Here is a 21290-nt window from a genome sequence, read left to right as displayed (position 1 = left end):
CCCCGCCTGCCGCGCCCCTTATTACGAGGCAGGGGGCGGGGCGGCCGAAGAAGCGCGGAGGTGAGGCCGCCCCGCCCCGCGACGCCTGGCCGCCGCGCGCCCGCAGACCAGCCCCGGGACATTCACCCCCCCGTCACCCGGCCCCTGGGCTCGGCACCGCCCCCGTTCCCGGCGTCCAACCCCGCGCCCCAAGCTCGGTCACCCCAGCTCGGGTGCCGCCCCCACCCTGGGCCTCTTTGCTCCGCGACACTGCCCCTCTTCACCCCGTCACCTGGGCGCTGGCACCAAGCCCTCCCTAGCCTCCCGATCCCTCCATCCCAGCTGCCGGGTCACCGGGCATCAGCGCTCGCCACACCCCACCCCAACACCCCAGGCCTCTCCGCAGCCGGGGCTGGCCACCGCCCATGAGCCGGGAACCACTGCTCCCCGAGGGCGTAAAGGCGGCCCAAGGACGGGGCAGCCTGTGCCCGCCCTGTCACCACACAAATGGACCCTTTAACTGCCCAGCGACCAACGGCCACCTGCATGGGAGGCTGCCCCTTCCAGTCCCCTTGGGCAGGGCCTGGGAGACTGAAGCAGGGGGCCTCCCAGTCCTTCAGGATACCCCCACCCTGGGGGCCTTCCAGAGAGGACACCTGGGTGGTGCAGTTGGACTGGGGCATGTTTCTGGGCAGCTGGGAGCGGAGGCTGTCATGACTGGCCAGGGCCAGCTGCCTGCTTTCTGGAGAAAGTGTGTCACCAGGGACGGGGTGCCCCTGCCACAGGTATCAGGTGATTGAGTTCAGCTCAGTGGACCAGCCACCTAGCACCGCAGGGGTGCAGTGGATGCTCACTTGGGCAAGGGCCATGGTTGTCCTAGGAGGAGGGGACCCTGCGGCAGCAGTCCAGGTCACCTCTGTGGGCTAGAGAGCCGACTGGGCTTTACAACACAGTGTCCTTTCAGGACAGGTCCATCTTCCCATGGCCCCCAGGGATCAGTGTGACTGCTGCACTTTGTGAAGTTTCCCAGGCACTCCCACGGTGGCCAAGAAGGCATTACTCTCTCCGCTTTTATTCAGGTGCTGGCGTAACCGGTTACTAAAACATTTCAGAGGCACCTCCCCGACTGCACTGAGTGTGGCTCTCCAGAGGAGTGGGGAACTCAGCCCTAAGGGCAGGGGAAGAGGGGGATTCCTGCCAGAGGCTTGTCCTTCTGTTAACTGCCTTCAGTCAGCCCCTGACTCAGGGCGACTCCAGACAACAACAAGCCAAACCCGCTGCTGTTGAGTCGATTCCCACTCATAGTGACCCTATAGGACAGAGTGGAACTGCCCCATAGAGTTTCCAAGGAGCACCTGGTGGATTCGAACTGCTGACCTTTTGGTTAACAGGCATAGAGCTTAACTACTACGCCACCAGGGTTTCCATGGCGACTCCACATAAAGAAATTCAGGCTTTCATTGGCTGGTTTTTCAGAAGTGGGTTGCCAGGCCTTTCTTCCTAGTTTGTCTTAGTCTGAAAGCCCTGCCGGAACCTGTTCAGCGTCGTAACAACATGCAGTCCTCCACTGGTGGCTGTGTAAGAGGTGCGCTGGCCGGAACTCGAACCCAGGTCTCCCCCGCTGTATACAAGAATTAGTGACCTGGTCACAGGCGTTCTTGTCTTCCCATGAAAGTGGAGCATCTTCCATTCGGTCAGACCCTGGGAGTTCACAATAAAACCCATCAAGTTCTCTAGTCTGACTTGTCCGGCACTTGTCCGAAGCCGCCCACCAGCCACCATGCTGTATCAGCTCCTACTCTTGGAACAGGGCGCCGACCCACTTCGAGGAGGCCAAGCCCCAGGTGCCGTCCTGCGTCCCCAGGAGACTGAGAGGGGCCACAGACCCCAGGGTTAACTGGTTCCCTGGGCCAGCAACAGCCAGACTCCGGGAGGGAGTGTTGGTGGGTACAGCCAGGGGGTGGGGGGAGGCTGGGTCACTGGTGGGCTTCTGAGATGGGTGGGGTTTGGCAGTGCCTTCCACTGCCTTTCCCGGAGACTGCAGCTGGGCCCCTGAGGGTCCTCATGTGCCTTACGGCATTGGGTGGGACAGAAACTGCTGTTTGACAGGCTGTTCTTCTCTACCTGAGGCCCCCGGCCCCCACCCATCACTCACCAGCGTTCCATTTCTGTCTAACGCTTACTATGGCTTAGTTGTCTGCTGTCTGGCCCTTCATCACCACCCTGTGAGGCCTGCCCCCAGCACCCTCCTTCCTTCACAGGGAAGTGCAGCTCCCTCAGGGCTGTGGCCTGGGGGGGAGGTACCCGTCTGACTCTGTCTGACTCTGAACCTCCCTGTTGTTCGCCCTTGTCCTGGCTGCTGCAGGGGAATGGCAAGGCCTGGAGATATCCCAGATAGTGACAAAGAGGGCCTTGAGACATCCCAGGCTGTGCAGCGAGGTAACCTGTGTCACACCATCAGGAGGCACGACCATCGACCATCGTTCCATTTAATCCTCACAGCGCCCCCCACCCAAGGCAGCTAGCACTACCCACTTTGCACAGATAAGGAAACTGAGGCCCCAAGAGAAAGGACTGACCCTGGGGCTGTCCTCACCCCTGCCCTTCTGGGCCTTGGTTTTCCTGGGTGACTGGCTGTGGGGCGAGATGATAGCTGGCTCTGGGGGGGTGTGGACACTCAGCATCTCCCTGGAGGCTTTTTGCCGTTCACCTCTCTCAGCCCCAGCTTGCCCCTCTGCCTGCGTGAGCAGGCCGTCCAGGGGTGTGCATGCTCAGACATGGGCTGGTGGGCCTGGGAGGCTACTGGGGCGGCTGCTGGAATGGCCCCTCTGAGAACAATGCCTGTCACATAGTAAGTAGGTGCTCCTCAACACTCCTCTACAGAGCGAACGAAGTTGAAATGGCAATTGTTTTGTTGTGTATCTTACTACGATAATAATTTTAAAAAACTGAATGAATCCCCATTTTACCGATGGGAGACAGAGGTTCCCAGAGATGAAAGTCACCTGACTTCCCTGGGGTGGGGGTGGGGTGAGCAGCTTCAGAGGGGCTGGGCCTGTCAGGCAAGGCTTTCTGGGGAGGCTGTTAGCCAGTCTCACCTCCTCCCCCAGTTCTGTCCTCTTGGGGAAATGTTGAAAAGAAATGTCCTCTTTTCCTCAACCAGAGGGGTGGCGAAGGCCGGAAACTGCAGGAGACTGGGTGGGGGGTCTCTTCCAGGGAGGGCATCAGACAAGGGGTGTATTTGAAAACAGATACTCAATATTTCAATGTTGTATTTGAGACATTGATAAAAACCCTTTTGCTTCCAGAAAGCCCTGTTCCAGGGAACCTTCTGGGCTGCAGGGGATGCTGAGAAGAGATTTTCCCTATGAATCAGAGATTCTTGACTAACTAGACAGTGTGGGGTCAGCTAATCTCCCCCCAATCCCCACTGCACCGTGCCATCTCTTCCCGGCATGGCGATGCTAGCCACGAGGGGCCAGGGTGAGAACCCTGGCTTGGAAATCAGGCAGGTCTGGCTTCAAACTCCAAGTGACCCAACATGCCTGAGCCTCAGTTTGCTCGTCTATAGAATGGGGGTGCTGTCTTACCTAACTGAGAGGAAATACTGGTGTGGGTGGACTCCCTCGCCCAGCAGGAAGTGGAGCCACTGCACACTTTGACTCATCAAGTATCAAAAGAAGGTGGCGCGCCCTGACCTTTGGGGGCCCAGCCTCTCTCTCCCTTCATACTTGCCAGGGGAAAAAGAAATACCAGGAAAGAAGCCAGGGCAGGAGAGCTCTCAAGCCATCCAGTAAGATCAGGGACAGATGTGGCAAGAGGAGGGGGCAGGGCAGCCTCTCTTGAGCCTCCTGCTCCCTCTGGGGGGGTGGGGGCAGCTCTGAGGAGGAAGGGAGGGTGGCATTGAGGACGAGGCCCCTTCAAGGGGGAGAGTGGGTGGCCTCCTGGGAGCTGGCCGGCAGAGCTGGCCTGGGCTGTGTGTCTTCTGACCTATTGAGGTGCTCACCGGGGCGCCGATGCCATCCCCCATCTGTAAATACGGCAGCCCCGTGAATCTTTCATGGACTCGCACTTAAATATCCACGAGCTGTGGCCCAGTGCCCCACCTCCCAGGGAAGCAGGGCAGGAGACCACAAAGCCCCGGGCACAGGGAGCCTGGACGCTCTGTGGGGTCCTGTGGGGTGGGGCTGGGAGGGCAGCTCCAGGCCACGTGGCTGGGGAGGGCAGCATGCTGTCCTGTGGCTCTGCCTCCCAGAGGATTTCTGGGCAGGAAAGTCAGCTGGAGCAGGGCTGGGAGACTCGGAGGATGCCACAGGGGGTGGGCACACACTGTTAGACAGGAGAGGACCAGGTCCCAAAGGGTGGCAGGAGCCTGAGGCTCCCAACATGAGGCTCCAGGACAAAACCCTCACCTGCCTTCCAGCCACCATCAGCCTGGGCCCCCGGCAGGGGCATGGGGAACTGTGCCCACCCCAGCACGTAGAGCCCCAACAGTCTCCCAGGCCCACTAGCCCATGTCTGAGCACGCACACCCCTGGACAGCCAGCTCACGCAGGCAGAGGGTCAAGCTGGGGCTGAGAGGGGCTAAATGGCAGAAAGCCTTGAGACAGGGACAGAAGGCTGGAAAGCCTCAAGACCAGAATAACAGGCCCGTTGATCTGGGACTCTGTCCTGTGGGTAATGTAACGAGACAACCCACACATGCAGCCCGTGACACGCAAAGCCCCGCATATCCCTCTCAAGTTGTTTTTCAGGATCCCACTATGGGGTGGCGTCCTGCATATCTCTCTTGTAAGTTGTTCTTCAGAACTGTACCATAGGGTATGGGGTCACAAGATAACCCACATCCTGGACCCTGACCGCCTGCACTTCTACATATCTTCCCTACCAGACAAACAGAATTAGCCGCTCCCTGGGGCATGCACAGCGAGAACAGGTGCAACCCTACAGTCTTGTCAAGTGGCCACTGAGACTGCGCAGTGGTGACGTGACATTGTCCAAACCGACTCCACCTTTGACTCCAGATGCCCACACACCTAATTTCTTAACCTCTCTTTTCACAGGAAGCCCCGCCTTTTCCCCCCAAAAGCAATGAATAAAACATGAGATCCTTCCAGCCTAAAACCCCTTATGAACTCTGGAAAAACCTCCATTCGGGGAGAGACTGGAGGCTAGAGTAGGCAGAAGCCCATCTCCGTCCCTCCCTCACGAGCCTCTCTGCTTTCTTTCTGTCACTAATAAACCTTTGTTCGTGTGGAACCTCTGAGCCTCTCCCGGTCATTCTTGGTCAGTAGGAGGCAAGAACCAAGGCAGGACTTGGTCCCAAGCTGGGAAGCCTTGCCCTGCAACAGCCTTAGGGCAGACGCCTGGCATCCACACCCCTACAGCATAGCAGCTGTCACCTTCTGACCCTCCAATCACCCAGGAAAATCAAGGGCCAGAAGGGTGGGGGAAGGGGACAGCCCCAGGGTCCCTGGGCTGCTAGACGTATCAGGAGGCAAGGTCAGACCAGGCTGCCCAGCCCTGCCCCCAGTCTTGGGTATCCTTGGGCCAGTCCTTTCTCTCTGAGCCTCAGTTTCCTTATCTGTGCAAAGGGGATAGTGCTAGCTGCCTTGGGTGGGGTGCGTTGTGACGATTAAATGGGACGATGGTTGTGAGTGGCTCGGGAAGCCTCCTGGGTGAGCCCGCACAGTGGTGTGATGCAGGTCATGTCTTTGCACAGCCTGGAACGCCTCCCTGGGACGTCTCCCTGGGCTCTCTCTGTCAACCCCTGCAGCGACCAGGATGGGGTGAGCAGCAGGGAAGTTCAATGTCAGATGGAGTCGGAGGGGTGCCTCCTCCCCAGGCCAAGGCCCCCTGGGAACTGCTCCCCCACCCCGTGTGAACGGGAGGAGGGTGCTGGGGGCAGACTTCTCACAGGATGGCAACAAGGTAGCCCTTACTGCCCAGAGTTGGTATCTCTCAGCCCTGCCAGGCGGCCAGGGGTACTCTTCTGGCAGGCTGCCCTTTGGCCACCTCACCTCTGGCCCAGCTGGTATCCCTGACTCAGCTGCCTGCTGATAACCAGGTCAGCTGAGGTGGGAAGTGCCGGAGGCCAAGGGGCAGCCCACAGCTTCACCCCACTGAATTCTGCTGCTGGCCAGCTGCCACCCAGGGCAAGGGGCTGTGGAGGCGGCCAGCTGGGCTCTCACCGCGTGGGACTCTTCTCTCCTCCCTGCCTGGCAGGTGGGAAGGGAGTGCCACACTCGGAATGGTTGAGGGTGGGCCGTGAAGGCCGGGCATCTTCCTCTCTGTGCCTCAGTTTCCCAAACTGTACATTGAGGTTTGTAGTAGCTGACTTTTTTTTTTTTTAATTGTGCTTTAGGTGAAAGTTTACAGCTCAAGGTAGTTTATCACACAAAAATTATACACACCTTTTTATGTGAACCTAGTTGCTCTCCCTGTAATGTGACAGCACACTCTTCCTTTCCACCCAGTATTTCCCGTGTCCGTTCAACCAGCTCCTCTCCCTTTCTGCCTTCCTATCTCGCTTCCGGACAGGAGCTGCCCATTTAGTCTCATGGATCTACTCGAATTGAGAAGCACGCTCTTCACAAATGTCATTTTACGTTTTATAGTCCAGCCTATCCTTTGTCTGAAGATTTGGCTGCGGGAATGGTTTTAGTTCTGGATTAACAGAGAGTCCAGAGGCCTTGTCTTCTGGGGTTTCTCCAGTCTCTGTCAGACCATTATACCCGTTGCCGTCTAGTGGATTCCAACTCATAGCGACCCTATAGGACAGAGTAGAACTGCCCGCATAGAGTTTCCAAGGAGCACCTGGTGGATTCGAACTGCTGAACTCTTGGTTAGAAGACGTAGCTCTTAGCCACTACGCCACCAGAGTTTCCGTCAGACCGTTAAGTCTGGCCTTTCTACTAGAATTTAAGTCCTACACGCTGCTTTTCTCCTGCCCCGTCAGGGACTCTGTCGTGTTCCCCGGGCACCATGTAATATCCTTCCTTATCCTTTGTGGTGGATTTTGCATTAAAGTCTATCTTGTCAGAGATTAATATTGTGACTCCTGCTCTTTTTTGATTGTTGTTTGTTTGATAGATATTTTTTCTATCCTTTGAGTTTTAGTTTGTTTGTATCTATAAGTCTAAGATGTGTCTCTTGTAGGCAGCATATAGATGGATTGTGTTTTGTTTTGTTTTAAATCCATTCTGCCACTCTCTGTCTCTTTATCGGCACACTCAGGCCATTCACAATCAGCGTAATTATTGGTATGTCATTTTGATGTCTTTTTTTTTTTTGTATTGTTGACAGTTATTTTGCTCCATTTAATTTTTTGTGCTGAGTCATTTTCCTTTACGTATTTTCTTTTTCATTGTCCTGGATTTATTTATTTTTTTTTTAAGTCTTTATGTTTTTCTCATTTTTTATTTTGATGTGTAGGATTATTCGTTTCCTTTGTGGTTACCTTAATATTTACCCCTATTTTTCTAACTTTAAACCAGTCTTTTATTTCTTTATATTGCCTTGACTTCCTTTCCATATGAAAGATCTATGACTACACTTTTTAGTCCCTCTTTTTTGTTTTAATGTTGTCATCTTTTGCATATCGATGTCTCTGTTTCCCTATTTTCAGTGTTTTAGCTTTGAACTGTGTTTGTCATTTCCCTATCTGGGTTGATAACTGCTGGCTCTGTCCTGTGTTCTAGTCTTGGGTTGTTATCTGATGTTACTGATTTTCTAAACTGAGGACTCCCTTTAGTATTTCTTGTAATTTTGGTTTGGTTTTTACAAATTCCCTAAACTTCTGTTTATCTGGAAATGCCCTAATTTCGCCATCACGTTTAAGAGACAGTTCGCTGAATACATAATTCTTGAGTGGGAGTTTTTTTCCCTCAAGGCTTTATATACGTCATCCCATTGCCTTCTTGCCTGCGTGGTTTCTGCTGAGTATTCAGAGCTTAGTCTTATTAACTCTCCTTTGTAGGTGACTTTGTTTATCCCTAGCTACTCTTAAAAGTCTCTCTTTTTCTTTGATTTTAGCAAGTTTGATTATAATATGTCTTGGTGACTTTCTTTTGAGATCTATCTTGTGTGGGTTTCAACGAGCTTCTTGGATAGATATCATCTCATCTTTCACAATATCAGGGAAGTTTTCTGCCAACAAGTTTTCAAAAGTTCTCTCTGTATTTTCTGTTATCGCCCCCTACTCTGATATTCCAATCACTTGTAGGTTATTCCTCTTGATAGAGTCCCACATAACTCTTAGGGTTTCTTCATTTTTTAAAAATTCTTCTATCTGATTTTTCCTCAAATGTTTTGGTGTTAAGTCCTTTATTTTCAGTCTCTCTAATTCTGACATCCATTGCCTCAATTCTGCTCCTATGACTTTCTATTGAGCTGTCTAATTTTGAAATTTTATTGTTAATCTTTTGGATTTCTGTTTGCTGTCCCTCCATGGATATTTGCAACCTGTTAAATTTGTCATTATGCTCCCCAAAAAACACAAAATAATAAAAGTTGGAGAGGCTGTGGAGAGACTGGAACACTTATACACTGCTGATGGGAATGTCAAATGGTACTAAAAAAAGGAAATCGACTTGGCGCTTCCTTAGAAAGCTAGAAATAGAACTACCATATGACCTAGCAATCCCACTCCTTGGAATATATCCTAAAGAAATAAGAGCCTTCGCATGAACAGATACATGCATACCCATGTTACTTGCAGCACTGTTTACAATAGCAAAAAGCTGGAAGCAACCAAGGTGTCCATCAACAGACGAATGAATAAATTATGGTACATTCACAATACTATGCAATGACTAAGAACACTGAGGATTCTGTGAAACATTTCATAACACTGAGGAATCTGGAAGTCCTTATGCTGAGTGAAATTAGTCAGTTGCAAAAGGACAAATAGTGTATGAGACCTCTATTATAAGAGCTCTAGATAAAGTTTAAACACAGAAGAAAATATTCTTTGATGGTTATGAGAGTGGGGAGGGAGGGAGAAGGATATTTACCAACTAGATAGTAGACAAAAGTTTTTTTAAGTGAAGGGAAGGGCAACATAAAACACAGGGATAGTCAGCACAACTGGGCTAAACCAAAAGCAGGCAAGTTTCCTGAATACGACCAAACCTGCAAAGGTCAGAGCAGCAGGGGTGGGGGTCTGGGGACCATGGTTTCAGGGGACATCGAGGTCAATTGGCATAACAAAATGTATTAAGAAAACAGTCTGCATTCCACTTTGGTGACAGGTGTCTGGGGTCTTAAATGCTAGCAAGCTGCCATCTAAGATGCATAAATTGGTCTCAACCCACCTGGAGCAAAGGAGAATGAAGACTACCAAAGACACAGGTAAATATGAGCCCAAGACATGGAAAAGGCCACATAAACCAGAGACTACATCAGCCTGAGACTCAAAGAACAAGATGGTGCCCGGCTACCACCGATCACTGCCCTGACAGGGAACACAACAGAGGATCCCTGATGGCGCAGGAGAACAGTGGGATGCAGACCTTAAATTTTCATAAAAAGACCAAGCTTAATGGTCTGACTGAGACCAGAGAGATCCTGATGGTCATGATCCCTGGACCCTTTGATAGCCCAAGATTGGAACCATTCTCGAAACCAAGGCTACAGACAGGGATTGGCCTGGACTATAAGATAGACATTGTTGCTGGTGAGGAGTAAATGAGTGAGTGAATGAAGGAGTGAATGAGGGAGTAAACCCTCCCTTACAAGTCCAAAAGAGGTGCCTGCTAGCCACAGAATGTCGGGGGACAGTGGGAAGGCTAGGACTGCTGAGCTGAGCACCGTGCCTGACACTAGTGGGCCCTGGAAGAGGACCCAGGGACTGTCAGGGCCATGGAAAGAAGCAGCCTGCAGAGGGTAGGTGTGCTTTGCCTCCCAGGCCCCAGCCTGCACCACACACCCACACTGGCCATGCTGGGCACAGCTCTTCGGACACAGGCCCCAGGCAGCAGTGCTTCTGACTGTTCCTTCCCTCTCCAGTGTCTTTCCACAGAGTTAGGGGGTCTGAGCTCTTGCTCTGCCCCTGTGTATGCAGACACACACACACACTCATGCAAACAAGAGGGTGCTAGACAGGTAGCCTTGGAACAAGCAGCGCCCCTGAGGGTGGAAAAGAAGCCATTGTCCTTATCTCACATCACAAACCCAGTTAATTTCAGATGGACTCACGGAGAAAATGTGGCCAGGAAAACCCCTGCAGCAGCACAGGGCCGTGGTGGGCAAGGCAGCCTGGTGAAGGCAGGCCCCCAAGAGGGGGGACAGGGCCTGTGGCAGAACCTGGGGCTGCATTTGCAGTTCCCGGATGAAGAGGGAAGCAGAGAAGCTGCCAGGACTCCTGGGTGCAGTTGTCGGTTATGTAATACACAAGTCTAGGGGATACCAACCACAGAAACTGCACCCCTGCACCCCGTCCACAGCACAGCAGACCTGGTTCTCTGGCCTCTAACCTCTCCACACCCTTTACCCCACAAAGGCTTCAGCACATGAGCCTTGGGGTGTAGCTGAGGTGAATGGGCCGGCCCTCCTGCCCCTGGGTGGGTGGTCAGACTGTGAGGCAAAAAAAAAAAAAAAAAAAATTTTTTTTTTTTTTTAGAGGCAAGTTCCAATGAATTCGGTCCCGTCCTGGCCGGCCCCGCCCCATCTCTGCCTGGATTTCAGCAAGCCTCATGGCCAAGGTGCACCTGAGTCACCACTGAGGGCAGGTGTGGCCTCCTGGTGACCCAACAGGCCCCCGGAGTCATTGAGCTGGGAACAGGACCCAGAGCCCTGCCCAGACTCCTAGCACAGCCACATCACCACCCTGCAGTTGGCCCAGGGAGGGGCGCCAGACTCAGCAGATAAAAATACACACACCCGGTCCCCGTTAATTGGCCTAATACCTTGTTTAGTGTTTCTGTTCTACCTCCTAGTTCATTGCATAGTGCTTGGGGTCTTAAAATCTTGTAAGTGGCCAACCAAGTTACGACAATTGGTCTCTATTCGCCTGGAGCAACAGGGGAAGAAGGAGAGTGAGGGACAGGAGAAGGAAATGGAATCTGTAGCTAACTGCCTCCATAAACAATTGCTTGCTTTGCCAGGAGACCAGAAGACCTGGATGGTGCCTGGCCACCATCACTGGATGCTTCGATCAAAGATTCCATGGAAGAATCCTGATCAAAAGGGGGAAACGGAGAACAGAATTTCAAATTCTCACAGACTCCAGATGTCTGGAGCCATTGGAGCTGGACAAACCCCCACCTCCGAGATTACTGCCCTGAGATAACCTTTAAAACTTAAACTAAAAATATCCCCTGAAGTCTTCTTTAAACCAAACAATAGGTTAGCTTAGCTGGGAAAGAATGTCTGCCTTGAGCACTGTGCTCTTTTAGGAACTATCGATATGGGATCAAATTGACGATAGCAACTCAAAAGATTAGACATTTACAGGAGAGTGAGTTTACATCAATGGAGGAGGCACAAGGCGGAAAAGGGGGGTGAGAATGGTTGCATAACCGGAAGTATGTTGTCAGTGTCACTGAGTTGTATATGCAGGAACTGTCGGTTCCTACTGTTGTTTTGCTGTGCGTATTCTCAACGAGAACAAAAATAAAATAAAATTAAAAAAATAACACAACATCCAATTAGATTTGAATTTTATCCGATTTTCAGATAAAAACAAACTTTTTTTTTTGTGTAGATATATCCCATGCAATATTTGGGACAGACTTATACTAAAATAATTTGCTGTTTATCCGAAATTGAAATCTAACCAGGTGTCCTACGTTTTATCTATCCCCAGAGGCTTGGAGCAAACCCCCACTCCCACCCCCTCAAGTATCAGCATGCTTGGTCCTCAAGTGGACAGGGGAGGGTGGAGGGCAGGTCCTGGCTGAGGGCAGGGGGGTGGGGCAGAGCAAGGCACTGGGGAGCTGAAGGTCCTACTGACCCCTCCCCTAACCAGGGGGTGTTGTTGTTGTTAGTTGTCATCTATTCTGACTCACAGAGACCCTATTCACAACAGAACGAAACATTGCCCGGTCCTGTGCCACACTAACTCTCCGCGAGGGACACTTACCGTGCTGAGAACTTTGAAGAGAACCCCACTGAGGCCTCCCCACACGCCCTGGGGCGGTTCTGTTACTGCCCCCAGGATCTGCCCCAAAACACACAGCTCCTTGGAAGGGGTTGTAACCTCTGTGATGGTGCGCACGATAACATCTTTTATATCTGCCTGTGAGACCTGATTTCGCCTTTTTCGAATGTTGTCCTTTAACAGAGGACTGCCCACACGGTGGCCAGGGACTGCGGTCACACTCTGGCAGCCAGGAGCCTCCGGGAACCGCTGGGGGTGCGCTCACTTCTCCTCCTCCAGCCAGGGCTGGCTGTCTCTGCATGGAAAGGGCAGAGGCCTGGTGGGTGGGAGTGAGAACTAGCAGGAGCAGGAGCAACAGGAAGGGGGACAGGACGGAGCAGAGAGGGAGAGATGAGGAGCTGGAGGTGGGGAGTGAGAGAAAGACAGAAAGGGGGGTGAGGGGAGACAGAGAGACCAAGAGAGACTCAGGTCTCTGCTACCTCTGCTCCTTCTGGCTGAATGCCTTCCCGTGTGGCTCTCTCAGATAGCCCCTAGGACTCACTGCTGGAGCCACCTCCTCCAGGAAGCCCTCCTGGACTTCCCTGCTGGGTGTCCTTCTTCCCTGTCCACAGGAGGCTCTGTCGTAACCCCCAGTCCACACATGATGTAGCCAACTGCTGTGTGTGGCTGACCCCTCTGCTCTGTAGCAGCCTGCGTGCAGGGCCCAGGGTTTAATGCCTTCCTACTTCAAATGCCTCTGGGTTTGGATCAGAGCTGCTTCTTAGCAATTGCATTGAAAGCCAAGAGCAATGAGAAATTCCTGTTTGCTGCTGGCAGCCTCCAGCCCCGGCTCCTGGAGGCTGGCAGGCACCCGGCCCTCCCCTGCTCTAGCTGAATAGGGGTCTCAGCCATTCGGGTGCTCTGGCCCCCTTCCCCACTCGGTGGGAATAGGTACAACTAAGGCTTTGAGCACCCTGCCAGGCCCCAGGACTCTGCCAGGCCAGGTGCTGGAGCCTCGTTTGCGGGGAGAGGGGGACACGAGCACCTGGCTCTTCGTTCTTCCTGTGCTGGGAGGGCAGCGAGCAGCCCGGACCATGGGCAGTAGGTGCTGGACATGGGCAGCCCAGGCCATGGGCAGTGGGTGCTGGACCCAGGCAGCCCGGACCATGGGCAGTAGGTGCTGGACGTGGGCAGCCTGGTCCATGGGCAGTGGGTGCTGGACGTAGGGGCCTGGAGCCTGTGTCCCCAGGACACGTGGACAGGCCAGCAGGCCACAATCCTGGGCCCCCTCTGCCCTAAACCTGTGGGCCCCAGGGTCATGGAAAGACCCGGAGAGAGACCCTCGCAGGACAGCTGGCAGCCCCCACCTCCCAGGCCTCCCCCTCCCACGTCCTGCCCTCCCCCATAGGCCTGCTCAGATGCTGCCACAGGTTTCTTCTCCCTGGGCGATCTCTCCAGGGGACCCCAGGGATCTGGCCAGGGGGCCACAACTTGGGGGATACCACAACTTCCCAGGTCAGCCCTTCTCCCCCTCTGTGTGGCTCCAGTGAGGCTGCCAGCTCAGTACTTGCCCCCCCCAGAGTGTGCACAGGATCCTGGCCAAATACAGCCTCCTGTTCCCCAAGGGGGCTGGGGATGCCGTAAAAATCCGCCTTCCCCTTCTTTGGGCACCATCTAGACTACATTTCCTCCCGGCTTCTTGCAGGTGTGGGCGTGACCTGGGTTCACTCTATGGCAGGTGGGTGGAAGTGATGTGGATCTCTTCCAGGTGTAGCTGGGAACCTTCCCTCCCTGCATGGATGGATGGAGGACCACAGGACCTGCAGGCGGCCTGGGCCCCTGAGTGACTACTTGGATGAGGGAACACTCCCCTGCTTGGATGGATGGGGGACCACAGGGTCTGCATGCAGCCTAAGTGACCATGTGGATGAGGGAGCCCTCCTGTGCGTGGATGGAGGACCACAGGGCCCGCAGGCAGGCTGGGCCCCTGAGTGACTACGTGGAGGAGCCATCTGGTCAGCCTGGACACTCGCCCCATACTGTTACATGAGCATGAGATAAATACCACGTTGGGTCCATCTGTCACAGCAGTTTAGCCTCCCCTAAATGGAAACCCTGGTGGCCTAGTGGTTAAGGGTTACAGCTGCTAACCAAAAGGTCAGCAGCTTGAATCCACCAGGTGCTCCCTGAAAACCCTACGGGGCAATTCTACCCTGTCCTATAGGGTTGTTATGAGTCAGAATTGACTCGATGGCAACAAGTTTGGTTTTTTAAATGCTCTCTGGCCACAGAGATTGGTGCAGGGGTGGGCATGTGACCCATCCTGGGCCAATCAGAGGCCTTTCCTGGGACCTTTATAAACTGGAGCAGAGACAGTCTTAACTCTTCCTTCTTCTACCTCATGACAAATCTCCTGGAAATGGGAGGGAAGGAATTCAAACAGAGACAGGCCAGGTGAGAGACAGGGAAAGAGAAAGGGTCCCCCATCAGGCACCCCTCTGGCTTCAGGTGCTGGGTGGGTTTCTGGGGTTTGCAGCTGAGGGTGTGCTAAGCTCTACGCTCACCTGCTGCCCTGGTCTCTGCTTCATCCTCCGCAGGGATGACCCACAAATCTCCAGGTGCAGCTCAGGTGCACTCCTGGCTCATGCGCCTGGATACCTAGCTGCATCACCTGCCCACCAAGCTCTGTGCATCCAAAACAGAGCTTGGTCCCATCTGAACTGCTCCCTTCCTTCCAGAGTTCGTCTACTCAGTCACCCTGCGCTGAGCAGGCCCAGCATACATGAGCCAGGCCCTGTGCTGGGTGAGGGACCCAGTGGTGATGGGGGACTAAGACACAGATGGACACACATACTGGGGACTCAGGCCCAGTGGGGAAGCCTGGCACTGGGGGTACACTGAGGGGGTCAGGGTCCAGTGGGGAAGGCCAGGATAGCGGCCCTGAGTGATCTGTTAGACTGGGTCGAGGGTCGTTTGAGCTGGGAGTGGCCCAGAGGGAGATGCTGCAGTTGGGGGTTCCTATACCTCGCAGAGGGGACAACCTGGGCAAAGGCTCTGAGGCAGGAAACCGGGTGCCTTCCAGGGACTAAAGGAAGAACAGGGTGGGAGATGCATGGGGGTGAGGGCAGAGGTCACAGAGAAGGGACAGTCCTTGGTCATCCATGGCTGTAAAGCTGGGAGAGGGGAAGCAGGAGACAAAGCCCCCAAGACTGCAAGCCCCGGAACCCACACAGTGAGGGCTGCAGTAGGGCCTGGGCCCCCTCCCATCGGCGGTCTGACTGGATGGCTGGGGAGGGAAGGTGGGCAGTTTCTTTTTCGAGAGTACTCCAAGGATGGGGGCTCTGCAGAGTGTGTGAACAGGGAAAGCGGTTGTTAAAAGCTCTTGACTCAGGACAGTTTCCTGTGGGAATCAATCCTCAGTTAACAGTTAAGGGATGGAGCCCAGTTCAGCCACATGGTTGTTGAGAAAGCCTGGAGCATCCTACATGCCTAGCCAGAGGTGACTGTTAGGTAAGCCAGAGTCTGTTCAGGTAACATGCTATTGTGCAGCCCTGAAAAAGAAGCGACAGCCCTGAGCTTCTCTTTTTTAGGGGTATCTTTGCCTGGCTTTGGTATTGGGGTTCCTACGCTGGCTTTATAGAATGAATTAGGAAGTAGTCCTTCCTTTTTTATGTCCTGAAACAGTTTGAGTAGGACTAGTGGTCAACTCTTCTCTGAACGTTTGGTAGAGCTCTCCAGTGAAGTTTGGACCAGGGCTTTTTATTGTTGGGACTTTTTTTTTTTTTTTTTGGTGATCTCTTCAATTTCTTCTTTTGCTTTGGGTCTGTTTAAACTATCTACTTCAGTCTGTGTTAGTTTAGGTAGGTAGTTTCTAGAAATGTGCCCGTTTCTTCTGAGTTTTCAAATTTGTTGGAGTACAGTTTTCATAGCACTCTGCTATGAGCCTTTTTATCTCTTTTGGGTCTGTGGTAATGTCGTCCATCTCATTTGTTATTCTGGTTATTTGCATCTTCTCGTTCCTTTCCTTTGTCAGTTTGGCCAGTGGTTTGTCTATTTTATTGATCCTGTCAAAGAGCTAACTTCTAGTCTTGTTTATTCTTTCTGTTTTCTATTTCATTTATTTCTGCTCTAATCTTTGTTATTTCCTTTTTTTCTGGTGACTGTGAGTCTCTTTTGCTGCTCTTTTTCTATGTGTTCGAGGCGTAGGGTTAGGGTATTGATTTTGGCCTTTTCTCCTATTTTCGATGTGTACATTTATTGCTCCGAATTCTCCTCTGAGCACCTGCTTTTGCTGTGTCCACAGGTTTTGGTATGTTGTGTTTTCATTTCATTTGATTCTAGGAATTTTTTAATTTCATTTTTAATTTCTTCTGTTACCCAGCGGTAGGCCTGTGCTTCTCAAACTTGAACCTTATTAAAGGTGTCTTAGTTTCTTAGTGCTGCTGTAACAGAAATACCACAAGCAGGTGGTTTTAGGAAATAGAAACTTATTTTCTCACAGTTTGAGAGGATAGAAGTCCAAATCCAGGGCACTGGCTGTAGGGAGAGGTCCTTTCTTGTGTATTTCAGCTTCCAGAAGCTGGCCATCCTTGGAATTCCTGGGCTTGTAGACGGGTTGGCCTCTGTAGTCTCCAGATAGTGTCTGTCTCCCTCATGTCCGCTCACTTGTCCCTGGGCCAAACCTGCTCTTTTTATATCTCAAAAGTGAGTAGGTTTCAGATCCACCCTATGCTGCTATGGCCTCATAACAAAGGAAACCTTATTCCCAAATGGGATTCTATCCACAGCACGTTGTTATTGGTGTGTGTCCTTTGAGTAAATTTTGACTCATAGCGACCTATAGGACAGAGTAGAACTACCCCGAAGGGCTTCTATACTGTCAGCTCCTCGGGGGAGACCTCCGGATCTTTCTCCTGGTGAGTTTGAACTGCCAACCTTTAGGTTAGTAGCTGAGTGCTTAACTGTCGTGCCACCAGTGTCCTTATTTGTACTTACTAGAGGTACTTTATTAAAGTGCTTAATCGAGTGCTTGGCAAAGAGTAAACATACCAATGCCCTTTGTTATTGTCTCTCTTACCATCTAGGTTCTAATCGCTGCAAGGGCAATAAGACCATCTCCTACTATTTTAATGCTGTCTCAGTATTCCTAACAATAAACCAAAAAACCCATTGCTGTCTGGTCAATTTTTTTTTTTTTTTAATTGTGCTTTAAGTGAAAGTTTACAAATCAAGTCAGTCTCTCACACAAAAATTTATACACACCTTGCTATCTACTCCTAATTACTCTCCCCCTAATGAGACAGCACAGCCCTTCCCTCCACTTTCTCTTTTCATGTCTATTCCACCAGTTTCTGACCCCCTCTGCCCTCTCATCTCCCCCCAGACAGGAGATGCCCACATAGTCTCATGTATCTACTTGATCCGAGAAGCTCACTCTTCACCATTATCATTTTCTATCCCATTGTCGAGTCCAAACCCTGTCTGGAGAGTTGGCTTTGGGAATGGTTCCTGTCCTGGGCTAACAGAGGGTCTAGGGACCATGACCACCAGGGTCCTTCTAGTCTCAGTCAGACCATTAAGCCTGGCATTTTTATGAGAATTTGGGGTCTGCATCCCTCTGCTCTCCTGCTCCCTCAGGGGTTCTCTGTTGTGCTCCTGTCAGGCAGTCATCGGTTGTAGCCGGGCACCATCTAGTTCTTCTGGTCTCAGGCTGATGTATCTCTGGTTTATGTGGCCTTTTCTGTCTCTTGAGTTTGTAATTACCTTGTACCTTTGGTGTTCTTCATTTTCCTTTGCTCTAGGTGTGTTCAGACCAACTGATGCATCTTAGATGGCCACTTGCTAGCGTTTAAGACCCCAGACGCCACTCTCCAAAGTGGGATGCCGGATGTTTTCTTAATAGATTTTATTATGCCAATTGACTTAGATGTCCCCTGAAACCATGGTCCCCAAACCCCCGCCCCTGCTATGCTGGCCTTCGAAGTGTTCAGTTTATTCAGGAAACTTCTTTGCTTTTGGTTTAGTCCGTCTGGTCAATTTTGACCTGTAGCAACCCTATAGAACAGAGTAGAACTACCCCATAGGGTTTCCAAGGCTGTAATCTTTGCCAAATGGGGACCTGGTGGCACAGTGGTTAGGCATTTGGGTGTTAACAAAAAGGCTGGCAGTTCGAATTCACCAGCCACTCCTTGGAAGCCCTATGGGGCAATTCTGTTCTGACCAATAGGGTTGCTATAAGTTGGAATCGACTTGACAGCAACGGATTTGGTTTTTTGGTTTTTTAGTCTTTATGGAAGCAGACTGCCACATCTTTCTATTGTGGAGTGGCTGGTGGGTTCGAACAGCCCACCTGTCGGTTAGCAGTTGAGTGCTTTAACCAATGCGCCACCAGGGCTCCAATGAGTGTTTAAGACCTTTGTAATAAGAACATGAATAATGGTAAGAGGCACTGTTTTTTTTAAAATAATTTTTATTGTGCTTTAAGTGAAAGTTTACAAATCAAGTCCGCCTGTCACATATAAGCTTATATACACCTTACTCCATACTCCCACTTACTCTCCCCCTAATGAGTCAGCCTGCTCCCTCCTTCCAGTCTCTCCTTTCGTGACGGTTTTGCCAGTTTCTAACCCTCTCTACCCTCCCATCTCCCCTCCAGACAGGAGACGCCAACACAGACTCAAGTGTCCACCTGATACAAGTAGCTCACTCTTCATCAGCATCTCTCTCCAACCCATTGTCCAGTCCCTTCTATGTCTGATGAGTTGTCTTCAGGAATGGTTCCTGTCCTGGGCCAACAGACGGTTTGGGGACCATGATCGCCGGGATTCTTCTAGTCTCAGAGAGCGGGGCTGTTTTTGAGGAATCCTTCCAAGACTCCACTCCATTTCCTCCCTTGGTTCTGAGCACTGCTCTCCCCTCTTTCTTTCTTCCCAATTCCATTCTCTCCTCTCCTTCCTGCCCCCCTTCTCTGTCTCCACCCCCACCACCTTAGGTGCTTCAACCTACCCGATATGGCAGAATTTGGGAGAGAAGGAATAGCGATTACTGGCCTTATATGGGCACATGTTGGAGTTGCTCACGTCTGCCTCAGGCTCTCCAAGCTCTTTCAGACCATTGTCTGATTTTTCCCATGACACAGGTGCCTGGACAGAAGGTTTAATGGGATTGTAGCAAGACACTGTTTTGTAATCTGCTATTGTCAAGTTTACTGTGGGCATCTGTCCCAGTCACCATCATTTTTTTAATTGTATTTTAGATGAAGATTTATAAAGCAAGCTACTTTCTCATTAAACAACGAATACACATATTGTTTTGTGACATTGGTTGCCAACCACGACATGTCAACACTCTCCCTTTTCGACCGTGCATTCCTCATTGCCAGCTTTCCTGTTCCCTCCTGCCTTCTTGTCCTTGCCCCTGGGCTGGTGTGCCCATTTAGTCGCATTTGTTTTATGGGCTGTCTAATCTTTGGCTGAAGTGTGAACCTCAGGAATGACTTCAGTACGGAGCGATCAGGGTGTCTGGGGGGCCATACTCTCGGGTTTCTTCAGTATCTGTCAAAACAGTAAGTCTGGTCTTTTTTGTGTGTGCATCAGTTAAATTTTGTTCTACATTTTCTCCAGCTCTGTCCGGGACCCTGTACTGTGATCCCTGTCAGAGCAGTCGGTGGTGGTAGCCGGGCACCATCTAGTTGTGCTGGACTCAGTCTGGTGGAGGCTGTGGTACTTGTGGCCTGTTAGGCCTTTGGACTAACCTTTCTCCTGAGTCTCTAGTTTTCCTCCCTCTCCATTGCCGCAGATGGGGTCACCCTCATTTTTAACAGCTGTGCAGAATTCTGCCGTGTGGCTGGAGCACAGAGCATTTGTTGGCAGCTGGGGTGCCCCTACTTTTTACTTCACAAGCAGCAGAAGCAGGTACAGCCAGCCAAACATGAAATGAACAAAGTAAGCTTTACAAACACATACCTGAAAAATTCCTGGAAGATGACAAAAATTCAAGAAGACAAACTGTTCTCTAGTTATGCCGTAAGGATCGAGATGTGAACCAGTTATTGAGTGTGTTTGTTTTTGACCAATTTGCCTCAGTTGTGTTGTTGTCCTCCAGCTCACCTACCATCCTCTCTGGAACTGTCTGAGGCAAGGGTTATAGATTGAATGGTGTCCTCACAAAATATGTGTTGAAGTCCTAGCCCTTGTACTAGTGGATGTGATCCTGTTTGGAGATAGGGTTTTCATTTGCTGTGTTAATGAGGTTACCAGTGTAGGGTGGGTCCTAACCTAAGCCCTTCCGAGTTATAAAAAGAGTAGAATAGACAGAGGGAAACACATGGAGGAAGACAGACAGCAAGGAACAACTGTCTACAAGCCAAGGAACCAAAGAATGCCTGGGGCTACCGACAAGGAAGGAATTTACATGGCTGAGGCTTTGGTGTGGACTTTTAGCCTCCAGCACTGTGAGAAAATAAACTCCAGTTCTTGAAAGCCACCCCCTTGTGGTATTTCTGTTACAGCAGCACTAGGTGACTAAGACCGTGGGTCTCAGTCAGATGAGGATCCAGAAGGCCAGGGATGCAGCATCAGCTGGTAGCACAGAGCTGGACCACAAGCCAGGGCTCTGTACCTCCCTGCCCCCCACCTCCTGACCTGTGCCTTCCAACCAGAAAACCAAACTTGTTGCCATCGAGGCGATTCCGACTTAAAATTGCTGATGATTGGAGGAGGGCAGGTGAAGATGCCTTGAGTTACCTGAGCCAGGTGAGTTATCCTTGAGCTAGGCAAATATTTCTTAGGCATACACACACTAAAAACACAATCCATAAGAGAAAAAAAAGCTGATAAATTGGACTTCATCAAAATTAAGAACTTCTGCTCTTTTTGGAAGACACCCTTAAGAGAATGAAAAGACAAGCCACAGGCTGGGAGAAAAATCTCTGCAAATCACATACCTGATAAAGGAGTTGTATCCAGGAGATTGAGATGTTTCAACAAACAGATGCAGCGCTGGAAGCGCTCACTCGGTTATGCCAAGAAATCTGGAAGATGGCTACCGGGCCAACCGACTGGAAGAGATTCCTATTTGTGCCCATTGCAAAGAAAGGTGATCCAACAGAATGCGGAAATTATCAAGCAACATCATTAATATCGTATGCAGGTAAAATTTTGCTGAAGAACTTTCAAAAGCAGTTGCAGCAGTACATCCACACAGAAGTGCCAGAAATTCCAGCCAGATTCAG

This window comes from Loxodonta africana, chromosome 9 (assembly GCF_030014295.1).
Source record: "Loxodonta africana isolate mLoxAfr1 chromosome 9, mLoxAfr1.hap2, whole genome shotgun sequence".
In the NCBI taxonomy this organism is placed as follows: Eukaryota; Metazoa; Chordata; class Mammalia; order Proboscidea; family Elephantidae; genus Loxodonta; species Loxodonta africana.
This window is presented reverse-complemented; position numbering follows the sequence as displayed.